This window comes from Pleurodeles waltl, unplaced genomic scaffold (genome assembly GCF_031143425.1).
Source record: "Pleurodeles waltl isolate 20211129_DDA unplaced genomic scaffold, aPleWal1.hap1.20221129 scaffold_72, whole genome shotgun sequence".
NCBI lineage: Eukaryota > Metazoa > Chordata > Amphibia > Caudata > Salamandridae > Pleurodeles > Pleurodeles waltl.
In genome coordinates, this window is record NW_027150393.1 from 1,564,790 (window position 1) to 1,588,718 (window position 23,929).

The 23,929-nt window shown below is 48.6% G+C and overlaps 8 non-coding genes across 8 annotated transcripts; all 8 read right to left on the reverse strand.

The window, feature by feature from the left end:
• Positions 1–6,619: 6,619 nt before the first annotated feature.
• On the reverse strand, positions 6,620–6,731 carry TRNAL-CAA (transfer RNA leucine (anticodon CAA)). The gene is made up of 2 exons: positions 6,694–6,731; positions 6,620–6,665 (listed from the first exon to the last, which is right to left on the reverse strand). It is a non-coding gene; the product is annotated as a tRNA-Leu (tRNA).
• Positions 6,732–7,499: 768 nt separating this feature from the next.
• On the reverse strand, positions 7,500–7,571 carry TRNAP-AGG (transfer RNA proline (anticodon AGG)). Its single transcript has one exon. It is a non-coding gene; the product is annotated as a tRNA-Pro (tRNA).
• Positions 7,572–10,204: 2,633 nt separating this feature from the next.
• On the reverse strand, positions 10,205–10,316 carry TRNAL-CAA (transfer RNA leucine (anticodon CAA)). The gene is made up of 2 exons: positions 10,279–10,316; positions 10,205–10,250 (listed from the first exon to the last, which is right to left on the reverse strand). It is a non-coding gene; the product is annotated as a tRNA-Leu (tRNA).
• A 768-nt stretch (positions 10,317–11,084) lies between these two features.
• On the reverse strand, positions 11,085–11,156 carry TRNAP-AGG (transfer RNA proline (anticodon AGG)). Its single transcript has one exon. It is a non-coding gene; the product is annotated as a tRNA-Pro (tRNA).
• Positions 11,157–13,789: 2,633 nt separating this feature from the next.
• On the reverse strand, positions 13,790–13,901 carry TRNAL-CAA (transfer RNA leucine (anticodon CAA)). Its single transcript has 2 exons — positions 13,864–13,901; positions 13,790–13,835 (listed from the first exon to the last, which is right to left on the reverse strand). It is a non-coding gene; the product is annotated as a tRNA-Leu (tRNA).
• A 768-nt stretch (positions 13,902–14,669) lies between these two features.
• On the reverse strand, positions 14,670–14,741 carry TRNAP-AGG (transfer RNA proline (anticodon AGG)). Its single transcript has one exon. It is a non-coding gene; the product is annotated as a tRNA-Pro (tRNA).
• Positions 14,742–18,243: 3,502 nt separating this feature from the next.
• On the reverse strand, positions 18,244–18,315 carry TRNAP-AGG (transfer RNA proline (anticodon AGG)). The gene has a single exon. It is a non-coding gene; the product is annotated as a tRNA-Pro (tRNA).
• Positions 18,316–21,828: 3,513 nt separating this feature from the next.
• Positions 21,829–21,900, reverse strand: TRNAP-AGG (transfer RNA proline (anticodon AGG)). Its single transcript has one exon. It is a non-coding gene; the product is annotated as a tRNA-Pro (tRNA).
• Positions 21,901–23,929: the final 2,029 nt, after the last annotated feature.

The window sequence follows — 23,929 nt, forward strand, 5'->3', positions numbered from 1 at the left end:
TATACTTTATCAGCAGTTGCTCGGAATGCGAGGGGTAAGTGTGAAAATTGCAGCGGTGTCGGCCAGCATGCATACACTCAGACGTCCTGAAAAATCCCATAGCTGCGGGCAGAGACAGACAAATATCTGATGCCTAAATGCCAGGAAGGAGAGCCTGTGAAATCATCACACAGGGCGCACTGAGAGCAAGCAGGAAGGAAGCCAAGGCATTGTAATCCATTTTTCGCCTGAGGCAAAAAATATGTTTTGCGCAACAATGCTTCGAGTAAAATGAGAAATGTTGAGGGGTTGTGTATTTTGAGCAGGATTTGATTGTTTTCCGCTAAAATGGGCTCGTCCGGGATTTGAACGCGGGACCTCTCGCACCCTAAGCGAGAATCATACCCCTAGACCAACAAGCCTGGGCACAGAAATGCAACGGCTCCGACCCTGCTCGGAGGATTGGTGACAGAGAGTGGGAGACTACATCCCAAAGCAAGAAACTGCACATGGTGCTCTCTTTTGCAGTACGACTAGAGTCATTTGCATGGTCTTCATCGAACATGACATAAGAAGCCTCTATCCTTTAGACATTTTGGCCCAGATTTACAAGAAAATGACTAAGCGCGACGCTGTGCCAAATTTGCAAGCCCCACGTGCCGTCATTTTCAAAATGCAGGAAAGCGCCGTATTTAGTAGAATACAGCGCACCCCTGTGCTTCCCCCTGCGCCAGCTCTAAATTAGCTGCTGAGCGCCAACGCAGCCGTTCTTGCACCATGGTACAAGGATGACTGCGTTGAGGGGGAAATTGTTTTTGTGCAGGAAGGGACACCTTCCTGCCCAAAAAAAAAATCTTCAATGGTGATTTGCTCTTACTTCTATGTGTGCTGCAGAATGCATCACACATAGCAAGAGCAAAAACAAGGAGAAATGAAAACATTTCTCCTCAGTGCGCCACTCTAACGACACCCCTGGGATGGCGTTGGATTTTGGCGCTGACGCAGATTTACGCCAACTCCTAAATCTGGAGCAGCATCAAAATGCTATGGTGTTGCTGTGGCACACTCCCAACAACACCCATTGCACGCCCCTTCCAGGGAACGCGCTGCGTGCTAAGGGGCCGTATTTACAAGGTGGTGTTAAGCCACAAAATGTGGCTGAACGCCATCTTGTAAATACCGCGCAGTGCATAGTGCCACCGGGGCGTCACTAAAAGTGATGCTCCGGTGGCGATAGGGCCTTGTAAGTCTGGCACTTTATTTGCTCAAGGTGTGTGTTCTTGGTGAGGGCAGGAAAGCTATTTTCGCTCTCGTACCTTCCTTCCTTGGCTGGCTTGAATGCTGTAGGCTCAGGCTTCATTGCAAAGGTCAAACAGTGAGCAACTGACTGCCGTAAGCTGGCGCAACTCCTCTTGGTGAGCTGTGACAGATGCCCCAGGAGCGTAGTACCTCACGATGGTGAGGGATAGACACAGTCTCTTTTATCTCAGCTTGCCTGTCAGGTGAGGCAGGAAATGCAAATACTGTGAAAAAGCCCAGCGACTCGAACCAGGGACCTTTCGCATGTGAGGTGCGCATGATAACCACTACACTACACAAGCAGACACACTTGCCGGCTTGCTTCATGTGGCTATGCATTGTACTGGAACCACCACACTATGGAAACAGACACACCTGCTTGCTTTATGTGGCTATGCATTGGACTGGGATGCAAGGATGAGGGCCAATGTTCATGACGCTCAAAGCTGAGCCTTCCGGAACACAATCTCTTCCCTTGGAAGAAAGGAACTGGGATCACTTTCATTCCAAGAGGTGATTTCAGAACTGGACCCGAAATTACCATGGAGAAGCACTGTGCATTTAATGTTCCTACGAGCACTGCTGCTCCAGCACAGAAAAGCAGTTGCAAAGAAATCTCGCATACCTTCATGATGCTGGACCGTCTCGACGCCAGTATAAAGCATGTATTGCATTGCAACATGACATCTTACAAGAGTGAAAAGCAGAAATACTCCTGTTTAAAACACAGACTGAACCTATAAAGGTAGGGGTTTGTCTGGGATTTGAACCGAGGTCCTCTCACACCCGAAGCGAGAATCATACCCCTATACCAACTAGACTGCCGCTGCATAGTCATTTGAAACATCTTCTGAAGCGTCTTTCAGAAAAGCAGGGCCATTTGGAGGCTCTCTCTCTCTCTAAGCGTGCCATAGCAATTAATGTTTTCTGTCAAGGATTTTTTGTTTGTCTCTAGCAAGGCAAGAGGTAGTCAAAATGCCCTGTGCCAGTGAGCTGAACTAGGGGACTGATGTGAAAAGCAGACCCTTTCTGGTAGTTGTAACCCGCTGCTAGTCATGGACCCTTGCACCTTAGATTTCCCAACCAGAAGCACTGAAGGGCCTGCTAGCTCTTGAGCCAGAGGAGCATGCCTCTTGGATTCAAGCACACTTGCTCGGTCAGCGCTCGATCAGGCTCGATCAGGCGAGATTTATATTAGTGGCTCATAGGCCTGAAACACTCACCTGGGAGACGCAGGGTGGCTGATTTCCCGGAATGGCCCTTGATGGGGAAATCACCTCCTTTCCCCCGCCTCATTTCAGAATTGTGTGCTAGTCGCAAGACAGTGTTCAGGGGTTCATGGGTACTGCCTACTCCCAGCTGCCTCTCTGTCTTCTTCATGTAAATTGCAAGTCACGAGGAGGCACCATTGCCAATATGCTCCGCCCACCTAACCAAGAAACCTAGTTTGAGCTTGTCTGCCTGTGTTGTTGCAGGGGCAGAGTCTTCTTTGCCCAAAAGGTGGCAGGAGAGCCTCACTTCAAACGATAGAATCAACTGCTTAAGTAGAAACCAGCATGGTAGTTACTGTCATAAAGTGCAGCTCTAACAGAAGGTGTGCCTGAGACGCCCCTTCCAGTAATACACAGAATTTTGATTGAGGGCCCAGCCGATGGGTTGGTGGATTTCTCCTCACATGCCACAGCAGCTTCCAAAGATAGTGGTCTGAGGAGCTGGCTCTGCAAGCAGAGCAAGATTTAAGGGAAGAAAATACACCTGTCAGAAGTGGGATTTGAACCCACGCCTCCATGAAGAGACCAGAAGGCTCAGCTTCACTGAAGATCAAGCTCTCTTGAGTCTGGCTTCTTAGACCACTCGGCCATCCTGACAGCCAAAACAGTGTGCAGGTCGGACTCTTCAGTCTGCACTTGTTGATTTTGCCGCTTGCAATGTTCCTATCAAAGTCACAGCTTTAAAGGCCCCACAATATAACATGGCCAAGAAAAAAAAAAAAAAACAGAACAAGAAACAATGCACATGCACGACCACCGAGGGATGCAGATAACTTTTTAGCGTCCTGCAATAGTAAAGCACGTTTTACACAGGTCACAAGTTTTTAAAGGTCATTTCTGTCTAAGTGTGCATTGAGAGAGACTGAGGTTTTAGGGAGCAAACACAAAAGCTGCTGCTGCCAAGTGTTTCTGCCCGGTCTCAAACCGGGGACTTTTCGCGTGTGAGGCGAACGTGATAACCACTACACTACAGAAACAAGCTTGCTGATTTGACTGAAGGAGCACAGTTCCCCTCATATGTTTGCACGATTTCCTCTATACTTTATCAGCAGTTGCTCGGAATGCGAGGGGTAAGTGTGAAAATTGCAGCGGTGTCGGCCAGCATGCATACACTCAGACGTCCTGAAAAATCCCATAGCTACGGGCAGAGACAGACAAATATCTGATGCCTAAATGCCAGGAAGGAGAGCCTGTGAAATCATCACACAGGGCGCACTGAGAGCAAGCAGGAAGGAAGCCAAGGCATTGTAATCCATTTTTCGCCTTAGGCAAAAAATATGTTTTGCGCAACAATGCTTCGAGTAAAATGAGAAATGTTGAGGGGTTGTGTATTTTGAGCAGGATTTGATTGTTTTCCGCTAAAATGGGCTCGTCAGGGATTTGAACCCGGGACCTCTCGCACCCTAAGCGAGAATCATACCCCTAGACCAACGAGCCTGGGCACAGAAATGCAACAGCTCCGACCCTGCTCGGAGGATTAGTGACAGAGAGTGGGAGACTACATCCCAAAGCAAGAAACTGCACATGGTGCTCTCTTTTGCAGTACGACTAGAGTCATTTGCATGGTCTTCATCGAACATGACATAAAAAGCCTCTATCCTTTAGACATTTTGGCCCAGATTTACAAGAAAATGACTAAGCGCGACGCTGTGCCAAATTTGCAAGCCCCACGTGCCGTCATTTTCAAAATGCAGGAAAGCGCCGTATTTAGTAGAATACAGCGCACCCCTGTGCTTCCCCCTGCGCCAGCTCTAAATTAGCTGCTGAGCGCCAACGCAGCCGTTCTTGCACCATGGTACAAGGATGACTGCGTTGAGGGGGAAATTGTTTTTGTGCAGGAAGGGACACCTTCCTGCCCAAAAAAAAAATCTTCAATGGTGATTTGCTCTTACTTCTATGTGTGCTGCAGAATGCATCACACATAGCAAGAGCAAAAACAAGGAGAAATGAAAACATTTCTCCTCAGTGCGCCACTCTAACGACACCCCTGGGATGGCGTTGGATTTTGGCGCTGACGCAGATTTACGCCAACTCCTAAATCTGGAGCAGCATCAAAATGCTATGGTGTTGCTGTGGCACACTCCCAACAACACCCATTGCACGCCCCTTCCAGGGAACGCGCTGCGTGCTAAGGGGCCGTATTTACAAGGTGGTGTTAAGCCACAAAATGTGGCTGAACGCCATCTTGTAAATACCGCGCAGTGCATAGTGCCACCGGGGCGTCACTAAAAGTGATGCTCCGGTGGCGATAGGGCCTTGTAAGTCTGGCACTTTATTTGCTCAAGGTGTGTGTTCTTGGTGAGGGCAGGAAAGCTATTTTCGCTCTCGTACCTTCCTTCCTTGGCTGGCTTGAATGCTGTAGGCTCAGGCTTCATTGCAAAGGTCAAACAGTGAGCAACTGACTGCCGTAAGCTGGCGCAACTCCTCTTGGTGAGCTGTGACAGATGCCCCAGGAGCGTAGTACCTCACGATGGTGAGGGATAGACACAGTCTCTTTTATCTCAGCTTGCCTGTCAGGTGAGGCAGGAAATGCAAATACTGTGAAAAAGCCCAGCGACTCGAACCAGGGACCTTTCGCATGTGAGGTGCGCATGATAACCACTACACTACACAAGCAGACACACTTGCCGGCTTGCTTCATGTGGCTATGCATTGTACTGGAACCACCACACTATGGAAACAGACACACCTGCTTGCTTTATGTGGCTATGCATTGGACTGGGATGCAAGGATGAGGGCCAATGTTCATGACGCTCAAAGCTGAGCCTTCCGGAACACAATCTCTTCCCTTGGAAGAAAGGAACTGGGATCACTTTCATTCCAAGAGGTGATTTCAGAACTGGACCCGAAATTACCATGGAGAAGCACTGTGCATTTAATGTTCCTACGAGCACTGCTGCTCCAGCACAGAAAAGCAGTTGCAAAGAAATCTCGCATACCTTCATGATGCTGGACCGTCTCGACGCCAGTATAAAGCATGTATTGCATTGCAACATGACATCTTACAAGAGTGAAAAGCAGAAATACTCCTGTTTAAAACACAGACTGAACCTATAAAGGTAGGGGTTTGTCTGGGATTTGAACCGAGGTCCTCTCACACCCGAAGCGAGAATCATACCCCTATACCAACTAGACTGCCGCTGCATAGTCATTTGAAACATCTTCTGAAGCGTCTTTCAGAAAAGCAGGGCCATTTGGAGGCTCTCTCTCTCTCTAAGCGTGCCATAGCAATTAATGTTTTCTGTCAAGGATTTTTTGTTTGTCTCTAGCAAGGCAAGAGGTAGTCAAAATGCCCTGTGCCAGTGAGCTGAACTAGGGGACTGATGTGAAAAGCAGACCCTTTCTGGTAGTTGTAACCCGCTGCTAGTCATGGACCCTTGCACCTTAGATTTCCCAACCAGAAGCACTGAAGGGCCTGCTAGCTCTTGAGCCAGAGGAGCATGCCTCTTGGATTCAAGCACACTTGCTCGGTCAGCGCTCAATCAGGCTCGATCAGGCGAGATTTATATTAGTGGCTCATAGGCCTGAAACACTCACCTGGGAAACGCAGGGTGGCTGATTTCCCGGAATGGCCCTTGATGGGGAAATCACCTCCTTTCCCCCGCCTCATTTCAGAATTGTGTGCTAGTCGCAAGACAGTGTTCAGGGGTTCATGGGTACTGCCTACTCCCAGCTGCCTCTCTGTCTTCTTCATGTAAATTGCAAGTCACGAGGAGGCACCATTGCCAATATGCTCCGCCCACCTAACCAAGAAACCTAGTTTGAGCTTGTCTGCCTGTGTTGTTGCAGGGGCAGAGTCTTCTTTGCCCAAAAGGTGGCAGGAGAGCCTCACTTCAAACGATAGAATCAACTGCTTAAGTAGAAACCAGCATGGTAGTTACTGTCATAATGTGCAGCTCTAACAGAAGGTGTGCCTGAGACGCCCCTTCCAGTAATACACAGAATTTTGATTGAGGGCCCAGCCGATGGGTTGGTGGATTTCTCCTCACATGCCACAGCAGCTTCCAAAGATAGTGGTCTGAGGAGCTGGCTCTGCAAGCAGAGCAAGATTTAAGGGAAGAAAATACACCTGTCAGAAGTGGGATTTGAACCCACGCCTCCATGAAGAGACCAGAAGGCTCAGCTTCACTGAAGATCAAGCTCTCTTGAGTCTGGCGCCTTAGACCACTCGGCCATCCTGACAGCCAAAACAGTGTGCAGGTCGGACTCTTCAGTCTGCACTTGTTGATTTTGCCGCTTGCAATGTTCCTATCAAAGTCACAGCTTTAAAGGCCCCACAATATAACATGGCCAAGAAAAAAAAAAAAAAACAGAACAAGAAACAATGCACATGCACGACCACCGAGGGATGCAGATAACTTTTTAGCGTCCTGCAATAGTAAAGCACGTTTTACACAGGTCACAAGTTTTTAAAGGTCATTTCTGTCTAAGTGTGCATTGAGAGAGACTGAGGTTTTAGGGAGCAAACACAAAAGCTGCTGCTGCCAAGTGTTTCTGCCCGGTCTCAAACCAGGGACTTTTCGCGTGTGAGGCGAACGTGATAACCACTACACTACAGAAACAAGCTTGCTGATTTGACTGAAGGAGCACAGTTCCCCTCATATGTTTGCACGATTTCCTCTATACTTTATCAGCAGTTGCTCGGAATGCGAGGGGTAAGTGTGAAAATTGCAGCGGTGTCGGCCAGCATGCATACACTCAGACGTCCTGAAAAATCCCATAGCTACGGGCAGAGACAGACAAATATCTGATGCCTAAATGCCAGGAAGGAGAGCCTGTGAAATCATCACACAGGGCGCACTGAGAGCAAGCAGGAAGGAAGCCAAGGCATTGTAATCCATTTTTCGCCTTAGGCAAAAAATATGTTTTGCGCAACAATGCTTCGAGTAAAATGAGAAATGTTGAGGGGTTGTGTATTTTGAGCAGGATTTGATTGTTTTCCGCTAAAATGGGCTCGTCCGGGATTTGAACCCGGGACCTCTCGCACCCTAAGCGAGAATCATACCCCTAGACCAACGAGCCTGGGCACAGAAATGCAACGGCTCCGACCCTGCTCGGAGGATTAGTGACAGAGAGTGGGAGACTACATCCCAAAGCAAGAAACTGCACATGGTGCTCTCTTTTGCAGTACGACTAGAGTCATTTGCATGGTCTTCATCGAACATGACATAAAAAGCCTCTATCCTTTAGACATTTTGGCCCAGATTTACAAGAAAATGACTAAGCGCGACGCTGTGCCAAATTTGCAAGCCCCACGTGCCGTCATTTTCAAAATGCAGGAAAGCGCCGTATTTAGTAGAATACAGCGCACCCCTGTGCTTCCCCCTGCGCCAGCTCTAAATTAGCTGCTGAGCGCCAACGCAGCCGTTCTTGCACCATGGTACAAGGATGACTGCGTTGAGGGGGAAATTGTTTTTGTGCAGGAAGGGACACCTTCCTGCCCAAAAAAAAAATCTTCAATGGTGATTTGCTCTTACTTCTATGTGTGCTGCAGAATGCATCACACATAGCAAGAGCAAAAACAAGGAGAAATGAAAACATTTCTCCTCAGTGCGCCACTCTAACGACACCCCTGGGATGGCGTTGGATTTTGGCGCTGACGCAGATTTACGCCAACTCCTAAATCTGGAGCAGCATCAAAATGCTATGGTGTTGCTGTGGCACACTCCCAACAACACCCATTGCACGCCCCTTCCAGGGAACGCGCTGCGTGCTAAGGGGCCGTATTTACAAGGTGGTGTTAAGCCACAAAATGTGGCTGAACGCCATCTTGTAAATACCGCGCAGTGCATAGTGCCACCGGGGCGTCACTAAAAGTGATGCTCCGGTGGCGATAGGGCCTTGTAAGTCTGGCACTTTATTTGCTCAAGGTGTGTGTTCTTGGTGAGGGCAGGAAAGCTATTTTCGCTCTCGTACCTTCCTTCCTTGGCTGGCTTGAATGCTGTAGGCTCAGGCTTCATTGCAAAGGTCAAACAGTGAGCAACTGACTGCCGTAAGCTGGCGCAACTCCTCTTGGTGAGCTGTGACAGATGCCCCAGGAGCGTAGTACCTCACGATGGTGAGGGATAGACACAGTCTCTTTTATCTCAGCTTGCCTGTCAGGTGAGGCAGGAAATGCAAATACTGTGAAAAAGCCCAGCGACTCGAACCAGGGACCTTTCGCATGTGAGGTGCGCATGATAACCACTACACTACACAAGCAGACACACTTGCCGGCTTGCTTCATGTGGCTATGCATTGTACTGGAACCACCACACTATGGAAACAGACACACCTGCTTGCTTTATGTGGCTATGCATTGGACTGGGATGCAAGGATGAGGGCCAATGTTCATGACGCTCAAAGCTGAGCCTTCCGGAACACAATCTCTTCCCTTGGAAGAAAGGAACTGGGATCACTTTCATTCCAAGAGGTGATTTCAGAACTGGACCCGAAATTACCATGGAGAAGCACTGTGCATTTAATGTTCCTACGAGCACTGCTGCTCCAGCACAGAAAAGCAGTTGCAAAGAAATCTCGCATACCTTCATGATGCTGGACCGTCTCGACGCCAGTATAAAGCATGTATTGCATTGCAACATGACATCTTACAAGAGTGAAAAGCAGAAATACTCCTGTTTAAAACACAGACTGAACCTATAAAGGTAGGGGTTTGTCTGGGATTTGAACCGAGGTCCTCTCACACCCGAAGCGAGAATCATACCCCTATACCAACTAGACTGCCGCTGCATAGTCATTTGAAACATCTTCTGAAGCGTCTTTCAGAAAAGCAGGGCCATTTGGAGGCTCTCTCTCTCTCTAAGCGTGCCATAGCAATTAATGTTTTCTGTCAAGGATTTTTTGTTTGTCTCTAGCAAGGCAAGAGGTAGTCAAAATGCCCTGTGCCAGTGAGCTGAACTAGGGGACTGATGTGAAAAGCAGACCCTTTCTGGTAGTTGTAACCCGCTGCTAGTCATGGACCCTTGCACCTTAGATTTCCCAACCAGAAGCACTGAAGGGCCTGCTAGCTCTTGAGCCAGAGGAGCATGCCTCTTGGATTCAAGCACACTTGCTCGGTCAGCGCTCAATCAGGCTCGATCAGGCGAGATTTATATTAGTGGCTCATAGGCCTGAAACACTCACCTGGGAGACGCAGGGTGGCTGATTTCCCGGAATGGCCCTTGATGGGGAAATCACCTCCTTTCCCCCGCCTCATTTCAGAATTGTGTGCTAGTCGCAAGACAGTGTTCAGGGGTTCATGGGTACTGCCTACTCCCAGCTGCCTCTCTGTCTTCTTCATGTAAATTGCAAGTCACGAGGAGGCACCATTGCCAATATGCTCCGCCCACCTAACCAAGAAACCTAGTTTGAGCTTGTCTGCCTGTGTTGTTGCAGGGGCAGAGTCTTCTTTGCCCAAAAGGTGGCAGGAGAGCCTCACTTCAAACGATAGAATCAACTGCTTAAGTAGAAACCAGCATGGTAGTTACTGTCATAAAGTGCAGCTCTAACAGAAGGTGTGCCTGAGACGCCCCTTCCAGTAATACACAGAATTTTGATTGAGGGCCCAGCCGATGGGTTGGTGGATTTCTCCTCACATGCCACAGCAGCTTCCAAAGATAGTGGTCTGAGGAGCTGGCTCTGCAAGCAGAGCAAGATTTAAGGGAAGAAAATACACCTGTCAGAAGTGGGATTTGAACCCACGCCTCCATGAAGAGACCAGAAGGCTCAGCTTCACTGAAGATCAAGCTCTCTTGAGTCTGGCGCCTTAGACCACTCGGCCATCCTGACAGCCAAAACAGTGTGCAGGTCGGACTCTTCAGTCTGCACTTGTTGATTTTGCCGCTTGCAATGTTCCTATCAAAGTCACAGCTTTAAAGGCCCCACAATATAACATGGCCAAGAAAAAAAAAAAAAAACAGAACAAGAAACAATGCACATGCACGACCACCGAGGGATGCAGATAACTTTTTAGCGTCCTGCAATAGTAAAGCACGTTTTACACAGGTCACAAGTTTTTAAAGGTCATTTCTGTCTAAGTGTGCATTGAGAGAGACTGAGGTTTTAGGGAGCAAACACAAAAGCTGCTGCTGCCAAGTGTTTCTGCCCGGTCTCAAACCGGGGACTTTTCGCGTGTGAGGCGAACGTGATAACCACTACACTACAGAAAGAAGCTTGCTGATTTGACTGAAGGAGCACAGTTCCCCTCATATGTTTGCACGATTTCCTCTATACTTTATCAGCAGTTGCTCGGAATGCGAGGGGTAAGTGTGAAAATTGCAGCGGTGTCGGCCAGCATGCATACACTCAGACGTCCTGAAAAATCCCATAGCTACGGGCAGAGACAGACAAATATCTGATGCCTAAATGCCAGGAAGGAGAGCCTGTGAAATCATCACACAGGGCGCACTGAGAGCAAGCAGGAAGGAAGCCAAGGCATTGTAATCCATTTTTCGCCTTAGGCAAAAAATATGTTTTGCGCAACAATGCTTCGAGTAAAATGAGAAATGTTGAGGGGTTGTGTATTTTGAGCAGGATTTGATTGTTTTCCGCTAAAATGGGCTCGTCCGGGATTTGAACCCGGGACCTCTCGCACCCTAAGCGAGAATCATACCCCTAGACCAACGAGCCTGGGCACAGAAATGCAACGGCTCCGACCCTGCTCGGAGGATTGGTGACAGAGAGTGGGAGACTACATCCCAAAGCAAGAAACTGCACATGGTGCTCTCTTTTGCAGTACGACTAGAGTCATTTGCATGGTCTTCATCGAACATGACATAAAAAGCCTCTATCCTTTAGACATTTTGGCCCAGATTTACAAGAAAATGACTAAGCGCGACGCTGTGCCAAATTTGCAAGCCCCACGTGCCGTCATTTTCAAAATGCAGGAAAGCGCTGTATTTAGTAGAATACAGCGCACCCCTGTGCTTCCCCCTGCGCCAGCTCTAAATTAGCTGCTGAGCGCCAACGCAGCCGTTCTTGCACCATGGTACAAGGATGACTGCGTTGAGGGGGAAATTGTTTTTGTGCAGGAAGGGACACCTTCCTGCCCAAAAAAAAAATCTTCAATGGTGATTTGCTCTTACTTCTATGTGTGCTGCAGAATGCATCACACATAGCAAGAGCAAAAACAAGGAGAAATGAAAACATTTCTCCTCAGTGCGCCACTCTAACGACACCCCTGGGATGGCGTTGGATTTTGGCGCTGACGCAGATTTACGCCAACTCCTAAATCTGGAGCAGCATCAAAATGCTATGGTGTTGCTGTGGCACACTCCCAACAACACCCATTGCACGCCCCTTCCAGGGAACGCGCTGCGTGCTAAGGGGCCGTATTTACAAGGTGGTGTTAAGCCACAAAATGTGGCTGAACGCCATCTTGTAAATACCGCGCAGTGCATAGTGCCACCGGGGCGTCACTAAAAGTGATGCTCCGGTGGCGATAGGGCCTTGTAAGTCTGGCACTTTATTTGCTCAAGGTGTGTGTTCTTGGTGAGGGCAGGAAAGCTATTTTCACTCTCGTACCTTCCTTCCTTGGCTGGCTTGAATGCTGTAGGCTCAGGCTTCATTGCAAAGGTCAAACAGTGAGCAACTGACTGCCGTAAGCTGGCGCAACTCCTCTTGGTGAGCTGTGACAGATGCCCCAGGAGCGTAGTACCTCACGATGGTGAGGGATAGACACAGTCTCTTTTATCTCAGCTTGCCTGTCAGGTGAGGCAGGAAATGCAAATACTGTGAAAAAGCCCAGCGACTCGAACCAGGGACCTTTCGCATGTGAGGTGCGCATGATAACCACTACACTACACAAGCAGACACACTTGCCGGCTTGCTTCATGTGGCTATGCATTGTACTGGAACCACCACACTATGGAAACAGACACACCTGCTTGCTTTATGTGGCTATGCATTGGACTGGGATGCAAGGATGAGGGCCAATGTTCATGACGCTCAAAGCTGAGCCTTCCGGAACACAATCTCTTCCCTTGGAAGAAAGGAACTGGGATCACTTTCATTCCAAGAGGTGATTTCAGAACTGGACCCGAAATTACCATGGAGAAGCACTGTGCATTTAATGTTCCTACGAGCACTGCTGCTCCAGCACAGAAAAGCAGTTGCAAAGAAATCTCGCATACCTTCATGATGCTGGACCGTCTCGACGCCAGTATAAAGCATGTATTGCATTGCAACATGACATCTTACAAGAGTGAAAAGCAGAAATACTCCTGTTTAAAACACAGACTGAACCTATAAAGGTAGGGGTTTGTCTGGGATTTGAACCGAGGTCCTCTCACACCCGAAGCGAGAATCATACCCCTATACCAACTAGACTGCCGCTGCATAGTCATTTGAAACATCTTCTGAAGCGTCTTTCAGAAAAGCAGGGCCATTTGGAGGCTCTCTCTCTCTCTAAGCGTGCCATAGCAATTAATGTTTTCTGTCAAGGATTTTTTGTTTGTCTCTAGCAAGGCAATAGGTAGTCAAAATGCCCTGTGCCAGTGAGCTGAACTAGGGGACTGATGTGAAAAGCAGACCCTTTCTGGTAGTTGTAACCCGCTGCTAGTCATGGACCCTTGCACCTTAGATTTCCCAACCAGAAGCACTGAAGGGCCTGCTAGCTCTTGAGCCAGAGGAGCATGCCTCTTGGATTCAAGCACACTTGCTCGGTCAGCGCTCGATCAGGCTCGATCAGGCGAGATTCATATTAGTGGCTCATAGGCCTGAAACACTCACCTGGGAGACGCAGGGTGGCTGATTTCCCGGAATGGCCCTTGATGGGGAAATCACCTCCTTTCCCCCGCCTCATTTCAGAATTGTGTGCTAGTCGCAAGACAGTGTTCAGGGGTTCATGGGTACTGCCTACTCCCAGCTGCCTCTCTGTCTTCTTCATGTAAATTGCAAGTCACGAGGAGGCACCATTGCCAATATGCTCCGCCCACCTAACCAAGAAACCTAGTTTGAGCTTGTCTGCCTGTGTTGTTGCAGGGGCAGAGTCTTCTTTGCCCAAAAGGTGGCAGGAGAGCCTCACTTCAAACGATAGAATCAACTGCTTAAGTAGAAACCAGCATGGTAGTTACTGTCATAAAGTGCAGCTCTAACAGAAGGTGTGCCTGAGACGCCCCTTCCAGTAATACACAGAATTTTGATTGAGGGCCCAGCCGATGGGTTGGTGGATTTCTCCTCACATGCCACAGCAGCTTCCAAAGATAGTGGTCTGAGGAGCTGGCTCTGCAAGCAGAGCAAGATTTAAGGGAAGAAAATACACCTGTCAGAAGTGGGATTTGAACCCACGCCTCCATGAAGAGACCAGAAGGCTCAGCTTCACTGAAGATCAAGCTCTCTTGAGTCTGGCGCCTTAGACCACTCGGCCATCCTGACAGCCAAAACAGTGTGCAGGTCGGACTCTTCAGTCTGCACTTGTTGATTTTGCCGCTTGCAATGTTCCTATCAAAGTCACAGCTTTAAAGGCCCCACAATATAACATGGCCAAGAAAAAAAAAAAAAAACAGAACAAGAAACAATGCACATGCACGACCACCGAGGGATGCAGATAACTTTTTAGCGTCCTGCAATAGTAAAGCACGTTTTACACAGGTCACAAGTTTTTAAAGGTCATTTCTGTCTAAGTGTGCATTGAGAGAGACTGAGGTTTTAGGGAGCAAACACAAAAGCTGCTGCTGCCAAGTGTTTCTGCCCGGTCTCAAACCGGGGACTTTTCGCGTGTGAGGCGAACGTGATAACCACTACACTACAGAAACAAGCTTGCTGATTTGACTGAAGGAGCACAGTTCCCCTCATATGTTTGCACGATTTCCTCTATACTTTATCAGCAGTTGCTCGGAATGCGAGGGGTAAGTGTGAAAATTGCAGCGGTGTCGGCCAGCATGCATACACTCAGACGTCCTGAAAAATCCCATAGCTGCGGGCAGAGACAGACAAATATCTGATGCCTAAATGCCAGGAAGGAGAGCCTGTGAAATCATCACACAGGGCGCACTGAGAGCAAGCAGGAAGGAAGCCAAGGCATTGTAATCCATTTTTCGCCTGAGGCAAAAAATATGTTTTGCGCAACAATGCTTCGAGTAAAATGAGAAATGTTGAGGGGTTGTGTATTTTGAGCAGGATTTGATTGTTTTCCGCTAAAATGGGCTCGTCCGGGATTTGAACCCGGGACCTCTCGCACCCTAAGCGAGAATCATACCCCTAGACCAACGAGCCTGGGCACAGAAATGCAACGGCTCCGACCCTGCTCGGAGGATTGGTGACAGAGAGTGGGAGACTACATCCCAAAGCAAGAAACTGCACATGGTGCTCTCTTTTGCAGTACGACTAGAGTCATTTGCATGGTCTTCATCGAACATGACATAAAAAGCCTCTATCCTTTAGACATTTTGGCCCAGATTTACAAGAAAATGACTAAGCGCGACGCTGTGCCAAATTTGCAAGCCCCACGTGCCGTCATTTTCAAAATGCAGGAAAGCGCCGTATTTAGTAGAATACAGCGCACCCCTGTGCTTCCCCCTGCGCCAGCTCTAAATTAGCTGCTGAGCGCCAACGCAGCCGTTCTTGCACCATGGTACAAGGATGACTGCGTTGAGGGGGAAATTGTTTTTGTGCAGGAAGGGACACCTTCCTGCCCAAAAAAAAAATCTTCAATGGTGATTTGCTCTTACTTCTATGTGTGCTGCAGAATGCATCACACATAGCAAGAGCAAAAACAAGGAGAAATGAAAACATTTCTCCTCAGTGCGCCACTCTAACGACACCCCTGGGATGGCGTTGGATTTTGGCGCTGACGCAGATTTACGCCAACTCCTAAATCTGGAGCAGCATCAAAATGCTATGGTGTTGCTGTGGCACACTCCCAACAACACCCATTGCACGCCCCTTCCAGGGAACGTGCTGCGTGCTAAGGGGCCGTATTTACAAGGTGGTGTTAAGCCACAAAAAGTGGCTGAACGCCATCTTGTAAATACCGCGCAGTGCATAGTGCCACCGGGGCGTCACTAAAAGTGATGCTCCGGTGGCGATAGGGCCTTGTAAGTCTGGCATTTTATTTGCTCAAGGTGTGTGTTCTTGGTGAGGGCAGGAAAGCTATTTTCGCTCTCGTACCTTCCTTCCTTGGCTGGCTTGAATGCTGTAGGCTCAGGCTTCATTGCAAAGGTCAAACAGTGAGCAACTGACTGCCGTAACTCCTCTTGGTGAGCTGTGACAGATGCCCCAGGAGCGTAGTACCTCACGATGGTGAGGGATAGACACAGTCTCTTTAATCTCAGCTTGCCTGTCAGGTGAGGCAGGAAATGCAAATACTGTGAAAAAGCCCAGCGACTCGAACCAGGGACCTTTCGCATGTGAGGTGCGCATGATAACCACTACACTACACAAGCAGACACACTTGCCGGCTTGCTTCATGTGGCTATGCATTGTACTGGAACCACCACACTATGGAAACAGACACACCTGCTTGCTTTATGTGGCTATGCATTGGACTGGGATGCAAGGATGAGGGCCAATGTTCATGACGCTCAAAGCTGAGCCTTCCGGAACACAATCTCTTCCCTTGGAAGAAAGGAACTGGGATCACTTTCATTCCAAGAGGTGATTTCAGAACTGGACCCGAAATTACCATGGAGAAGCACTGTGCATTTAATGTTCCTACGAGCACTGCTGCTCCAGCACAGAAAAGCAGTTGCAAAGAAATCTCGCATACCTTCATGATGCTGAACCGTCTCGACGCCAGTATAAAGCATGTATTGCATTGCAACATGACATCTTACAAGAGTGAAAAGCAGAAATACTCCTGTTTAAAACACAGACTGAACCTATAAAGGTAGGGGTTTGTCTGGGATTTGAACCGAGGTCCTCTCACACCCGAAGCGAGAATCATACCCCTATACCAACTAGACTGCCGCTGCATAGTCATTTGAAACATCTTCTGAAGCGTCTTTCAGAAAAGCAGGGCCATTTGGAGGCTCTCTCTCTCTCTAAGCGTGCCATAGCAATTAATGTTTTCTGTCAAGGATTTTTTGTTTGTCTCTAGCAAGGCAAGAGGTAGTCAAAATGCCCTGTGCCAGTGAGCTGAACTAGGGGACTGATGTGAAAAGCAGACCCTTTCTGGTAGTTGTAACCCGCTGCTAGTCATGGACCCTTGCACCTTAGATTTCCCAACCAGAAGCACTGAAGGGCCTGCTAGCTCTTGAGCCAGAGGAGCATGCCTCTTGGATTCAAGCACACTTGCTCGGTCAGCGCTCAATCAGGCTCGATCAGGCGAGATTTATATTAGTGGCTCATAGGCCTGAAACACTCACCTGGGAGACGCAGGGTGGCTGATTTCCCGGAATGGCCCTTGATGGGGAAATCACCTCCTTTCCCCCGCCTCATTTCAGAATTGTGTGCTAGTCGCAAGACAGTGTTCAGGGGTTCATGGGTACTGCCTACTCCCAGCTGCCTCTCTGTCTTCTTCATGTAAATTGCAAGTCACGAGGAGGCACCATTGCCAATATGCTCCGCCCACCTAACCAAGAAACCTAGTTTGAGCTTGTCTGCCTGTGTTGTTGCAGGGGCAGAGTCTTCTTTGCCCAAAAGGTGGCAGGAGAGCCTCACTTCAAACGATAGAATCAACTGCTTAAGTAGAAACCAGCATGGTAGTTACTGTCATAAAGTGCAGCTCTAACAGAAGGTGTGCCTGAGACGCCCCTTCCAGTAATACACAGAATTTTGATTGAGGGCCCAGCCGATGGGTTGGTGGATTTCTCCTCACATGCCACAGCAGCTTCCAACGATAGTGGTCTGAGGAGCTGGCTCTGCAAGCAGAGCAAGATTTAAGGGAAGAAAATACACCTGTCAGAAGTGGGATTTGAACCCACGCCTCCATGAAGAGACCAGAAGGCTCAGCTTCACTGAAGATCAAGCTCTCTTGAGTCTGGCGCCTTAGACCACTCGGCCATCCTAACAGCCAAAACAGTGTGCAGGTCGGACTCTTCAGTCTGCACTTGTTGATTTTGCCGCTTGCAATGTTCCTATCAAAGTCACAGCTTTAAAGGCCCCACAATATAACATGGCCAAGAAAAAAAAAAAAAAACAGAACAAGAAACAATGCACATGCACGACCACCGAGGGATGCAGATAACTTTTTAGCGTCCTGCAATAGTAAAGCACGTTTTACACAGGTCACAAGTTTTTAAAGGTCATTTCTGTCTAAGTGTGCATTGAGAGAGACTGAGGTTTTAGGGAGCAAACACAAAAGCTGCTGCTGCCAAGTGTTTCTGCCCGGTCTCAAACCGGGGACTTTTCGCGTGTGAGGCGAACGTGATAACCACTACACTACAGAAACAAGCTTGCTGATTTGACTGAAGGAGCACAGTTCCCCTCATATGTTTGCACGATTTCCTCTATACTTTATCAGCAGTTGCTCGGAATGCGAGGGGTAAGTGTGAAAATTGCAGCGGTGTCGGCCAGCATGCATACACTCAGACGTCCTGAAAAATCCCATAGCTACGGGCAGAGACAGACAAATATCTGATGCCTAAATGCCAGGAAGGAGAGCCTGTGAAATCATCACACAGGGCGCACTGAGAGCAAGCAGGAAGGAAGCCAAGGCATTGTAATCCATTTTTCGCCTTAGGCAAAAAATATGTTTTGCGCAACAATGCTTCGAGTAAAATGAAAATGTTGAGGGGTTGTGTATTTTGAGCAGGATTTGATTGTTTTCCGCTAAAATGGGCTCGTCCGGGATTTGAACCCGGGACCTCTCGCACCCTAAGCGAGAATCATACCCCTAGACCAACGAGCCTGGGCACAGAAATGCAACGGCTCCGACCCTGCTCGGAGGATTGGTGACAGAGAGTGGGAGACTACATCCCAAAGCAAGAAACTGCACATGGTGCTCTCTTTTGCAGTACGACTAGAGTCATTTGCATGGTCTTCATCGAACATGACATAAAAAGCCTCTATCCTTTAGACATTTTGGCCCAGATTTACAAGAAAATGACTAAGCGCGACGCTGTGCCAAATTTGCAAGCCCCACGTGCCGTCATTTTCAAAATGCAGGAAAGCGCCGTATTTAGTAGAATACAGCGCACCCCTGTGCTTCCCCCTGCGCCAGCTCTAAATTAGCTGCTGAGCGCCAACGCAGCCGTTCTTGCACCATGGTACAAGGATGACTGCGTTGAGGGGGAAATTGTTTTTGTGCAGGAAGGGACACCTTCCTGCCCAAAAAAAAAATCTTCAATGGTGATTTGCTCTTACTTCTATGTGTGCTGCAGAATGCATCACACATAGCAAGAGCAAAAACAAGGAGAAATGAAAACATTTCTCCTCAGTGCGCCACTCTAACGACACCCCTGGGATGGCGTTGGATTTTGGCGCTGACGCAGATTTACGCCAACTCCTAAATCTGGAGCAGCATCAAAATGCTATGGTGTTGCTGTGGCACACTCCCAACAACACCCATTGCACGCCCCTTCCAGGGAACGCGCTGCGTGCTAAGGGGCCGTATTTACAAGGTGGTGTTAAGCCACAAAATGTGGCTGAACGCCATCTTGTAAATACCGCGCAGTGCATAGTGCCACCGGGGCGTCACTAAAAGTGATGCTCCGGTGGCGATAGGGCCTTGTAAGTCTGGCACTTTATTTGCTCAAGGTGTGTGTTCTTGGTGAGGGCAGGAAAGCTATTTTCGCTCTCGTACCTTCCTTCCTTGGCTGGCTTGAATGCTGTAGGCTCAGGCTTCATTGCAAAGGTCAAACAGTGAGCAACTGACTGCCGTAAGCTGGCGCAACTCCTCTTGGTGAGCTGTGACAGATGCCCCAGGAGCGTAGTACCTCACGATGGTGAGGGATAGACACAGTCTCTTTTATCTCAGCTTGCCTGTCAGGTGAGGCAGGAAATGCAAATACTGTGAAAAAGCCCAGCGACTCGAACCAGGGACCTTTCGCATGTGAGGTGCGCATGATAACCACTACACTACACAAGCAGACACACTTGCCGGCTTGCTTCATGTGGCTATGCATTGTACTGGAACCACCACACTATGGAAACAGACACACCTGCTTGCTTTATGTGGCTATGCATTGGACTGGGATGCAAGGATGAGGGCCAATGTTCATGACGCTCAAAGCTGAGCCTTCCGGAACACAATCTCTTCCCTTGGAAGAAAGGAACTGGGATCACTTTCATTCCAAGAGGTGATTTCAGAACTGGACCCGAAATTACCATGGAGAAGCACTGTGCATTTAATGTTCCTACGAGCACTGCTGCTCCAGCACAGAAAAGCAGTTGCAAAGAAATCTCGCATACCTTCATGATGCTGGACCGTCTCGACGCCAGTATAAAGCATGTATTGCATTGCAACATGACATCTTACAAGAGTGAAAAGCAGAAATACTCCTGTTTAAAACACAGACTGAACCTATAAAGGTAGGGGTTTGTCTGGGATTTGAACCGAGGTCCTCTCACACCCGAAGCGAGAATCATACCCCTATACCAACTAGACTGCCGCTGCATAGTCATTTGAAACATCTTCTGAAGCGTCTTTCAGAAAAGCAGGGCCATTTGGAGGCTCTCTCTCTCTCTAAGCGTGCCATAGCAATTAATGTTTTCTGTCAAGGATTTTTTGTTTGTCTCTAGCAAGGCAAGAGGTAGTCAAAATGCCCTGTGCCAGTGAGCTGAACTAGGGGACTGATGTGAAAAGCAGACCCTTTCTGGTAGTTGTAACCCGCTGCTAGTCATGGACCCTTGCACCTTAGATTTCCCAACCAGAAGCACTGAAGGGCCTGCTAGCTCTTGAGCCAGAGGAGCATGCCTCTTGGATTCAAGCACACTTGCTCGGTCAGCGCTCAATCAGGCTCGATCAGGTGAGATTTATATTAGTGGCTCATAGGCCTGAAACACTCACCTGGGAGACGCAGGGTGGCTGATTTCCCGGAATGGCCCTTGATGGGGAAATCACCTCCTTTCCCCCGCCTCATTTCAGAATTGTGTGCTAGTCGCAAGACAGTGTTCAGGGGTTCATGGGTACTGCCTACTCCCAGCTGCCTCTCTGTCTTCTTCATGTAAATTGCAAGTCACGAGGAGGCACCATTGCCAATATGCTCCGCCCACCTAACCAAGAAACCTAGTTTGAGCTTGTCTGCCTGTGTTGTTGCAGGGGCAGAGTCTTCTTTGCCCAAAAGGTGGCAGGAGAGCCTCACTTCAAACGATAGAATCAACTGCTTAAGTAGAAACCAGCATGGTAGTTACTGTCATAAAGTGCAGCTCTAACAGAAGGTGTGCCTGAGACGCCCCTTCCAGTAATACACAGAATTTTGATTGAGGGCCCAGCCGATGGGTTGGTGGATTTCTCCTCACATGCCACAGCAGCTTCCAAAGATAGTGGTCTGAGGAGCTGGCTCTGCAAGCAGAGCAAGATTTAAGGGAAGAAAATACACCTGTCAGAAGTGGGATTTGAACCCACGCCTCCATGAAGAGACCAGAAGGCTCAGCTTCACTGAAGATCAAGCTCTCTTGAGTCTGGCTTCTTAGACCACTCGGCCATCCTGACAGCCAAAACAGTGTGCAGGTCGGACTCTTCAGTCTGCACTTGTTGATTTTGCCGCTTGCAATGTTCCTATCAAAGTCACAGCTTTAAAGGCCCCACAATATAACATGGCCAAGAAAAAAAAAAAAAAACAGAACAAGAAACAATGCACATGCACGACCACCGAGGGATGCAGATAACTTTTTAGCGTCCTGCAATAGTAAAGCACGTTTTACACAGGTCACAAGTTTTTAAAGGTCATTTCTGTCTAAGTGTGCATTGAGAGAGACTGAGGTTTTAGGGAGCAAACACAAAAGCTGCTGCTGCCAAGTGTTTCTGCCCGGTCTCAAACCGGGGACTTTTCGCGTGTGAGGCGAACGTGATAACCACTACACTACAGAAACAAGCTTGCTGATTTGACTGAAGGAGCACAGTTCCCCTCATATGTTTGCACGATTTCCTCTATACTTTATCAGCAGTTGCTCGGAATGCGAGGGGTAAGTGTGAAAATTGCAGCGGTGTCGGCCAGCATGCATACACTCAGACGTCCTGAAAAATCCCATAGCTACGGGCAGAGACAGACAAATATCTGATGCCTAAATGCCAGGAAGGAGAGCCTGTGAAATCATCACACAGGGCGCACTGAGAGCAAGCAGGAAGGAAGCCAAGGCATTGTAATCCATTTTTCGCCTTAGGCAAAAAATATGTTTTGCGCAACAATGCTTCGAGTAAAATGAGAAATGTTGAGGGGTTGTGTATTTTGAGCAGGATTTGATTGTTTTCCGCTAAAATGGGCTCGTCCGGGATTTGAACCCGGGACCTCTCGCACCCTAAGCGAGAATCATACCCCTAGACCAACGAGCCTGGGCACAGAAATGCAACGGCTCCGACCCTGCTCGGAGGATTGGTGACAGAGAGTGGGAGACTACATCCCAAAGCAAGAAACTGCACATGGTGCTCTCTTTTGCAGTACGACTAGAGTCATTTGCATGGTCTTCATCGAACATGACATAAAAAGCCTCTATCCTTTAGACATTTTGGCCCAGATTTACAAGAAAATGACTAAGCGCGACGCTGTGCCAAATTTGCAAGCCCCACGTGCCGTCATTTTCAAAATGCAGGAAAGCGCCGTATTTAGTAGAATACAGCGCACCCCTGTGCTTCCCCCTGCGCCAGCTCTAAATTAGCTGCTGAGCGCCAACGCAGCCGTTCTTGCACCATGGTACAAGGATGACTGCGTTGAGGGGGAAATTGTTTTTGTGCAGGAAGGGACACCTTCCTGCCCAAAAAAAAAATCTTCAATGGTGATTTGCTCTTACTTCTATGTGTGCTGCAGAATGCATCACACATAGCAAGAGCAAAAACAAGGAGAAATGAAAACATTTCTCCTCAGTGCGCCACTCTAACGACACCCCTGGGATGGCGTTGGATTTTGGCGCTGACGCAGATTTACGCCAACTCCTAAATCTGGAGCAGCATCAAAATGCTATGGTGTTGCTGTGGCACACTCCCAACAACACCCATTGCACGCCCCTTCCAGGGAACGCGCTGCGTGCTAAGGGGCCGTATTTACAAGGTGGTGTTAAGCCACAAAATGTGGCTGAACGCCATCTTGTAAATACCGCGCAGTGCATAGTGCCACCGGGGCGTCACTAAAAGTGATGCTCCGGTGGCGATAGGGCCTTGTAAGTCTGGCACTTTATTTGCTCAAGGTGTGTGTTCTTGGTGAGGGCAGGAAAGCTATTTTCGCTCTCGTACCTTCCTTCCTTGGCTGGCTTGAATGCTGTAGGCTCAGGCTTCATTGCAAAGGTCAAACAGTGAGCAACTGACTGCCGTAAGCTGGCGCAACTCCTCTTGGTGAGCTGTGACAGATGCCCCAGGAGCGTAGTACCTCACGATGGTGAGGGATAGACACAGTCTCTTTTATCTCAGCTTGCCTGTCAGGTGAGGCAGGAAATGCAAATACTGTGAAAAAGCCCAGTGACTCGAACCAGGGACCTTTCGCATGTGAGGTGCGCATGATAACCACTACACTACACAAGCAGACACACTTGCCGGCTTGCTTCATGTGGCTATGCATTGTACTGGAACCACCACACTATGGAAACAGACACACCTGCTTGCTTTATGTGGCTATGCATTGGACTGGGATGCAAGGATGAGGGCCAATGTTCATGACGCTCAAAGCTGAGCCTTCCGGAACACAATCTCTTCCCTTGGAAGAAAGGAACTGGGATCACTTTCATTCCAAGAGGTGATTTCAGAACTGGACCCGAAATTACCATGGAGAAGCACTGTGCATTTAATGTTCCTACGAGCACTGCTGCTCCAGCACAGAAAAGCAGTTGCAAAGAAATCTCGCATACCTTCATGATGCTGGACCGTCTCGACGCCAGTATAAAGCATGTATTGCATTGCAACATGACATCTTACAAGAGTGAAAAGCAGAAATACTCCTGTTTAAAACACAGACTGAACCTATAAAGGTAGGGGTTTGTCTGGGATTTGAACCGAGGTCCTCTCACACCCGAAGCGAGAATCATACCCCTATACCAACTAGACTGCCGCTGCATAGTCATTTGAAACATCTTCTGAAGCGTCTTTCAGAAAAGCAGGGCCATTTGGAGGCTCTCTCTCTCTCTAAGCGTGCCATAGCAATTAATGTTTTCTGTCAAGGATTTTTTGTTTGTCTCTAGCAAGGCAAGAGGTAGTCAAAATGCCCTGTGCCAGTGAGCTGAACTAGGGGACTGATGTGAAAAGCAGACCCTTTCTGGTAGTTGTAACCCGCTGCTAGTCATGGACCCTTGCACCATAGATTTCCCAACCAGAAGCACTGAAGGGCCTGCTAGCTCTTGAGCCAGAGGAGCATGCCTCTTGGATTCAAGCACACTTG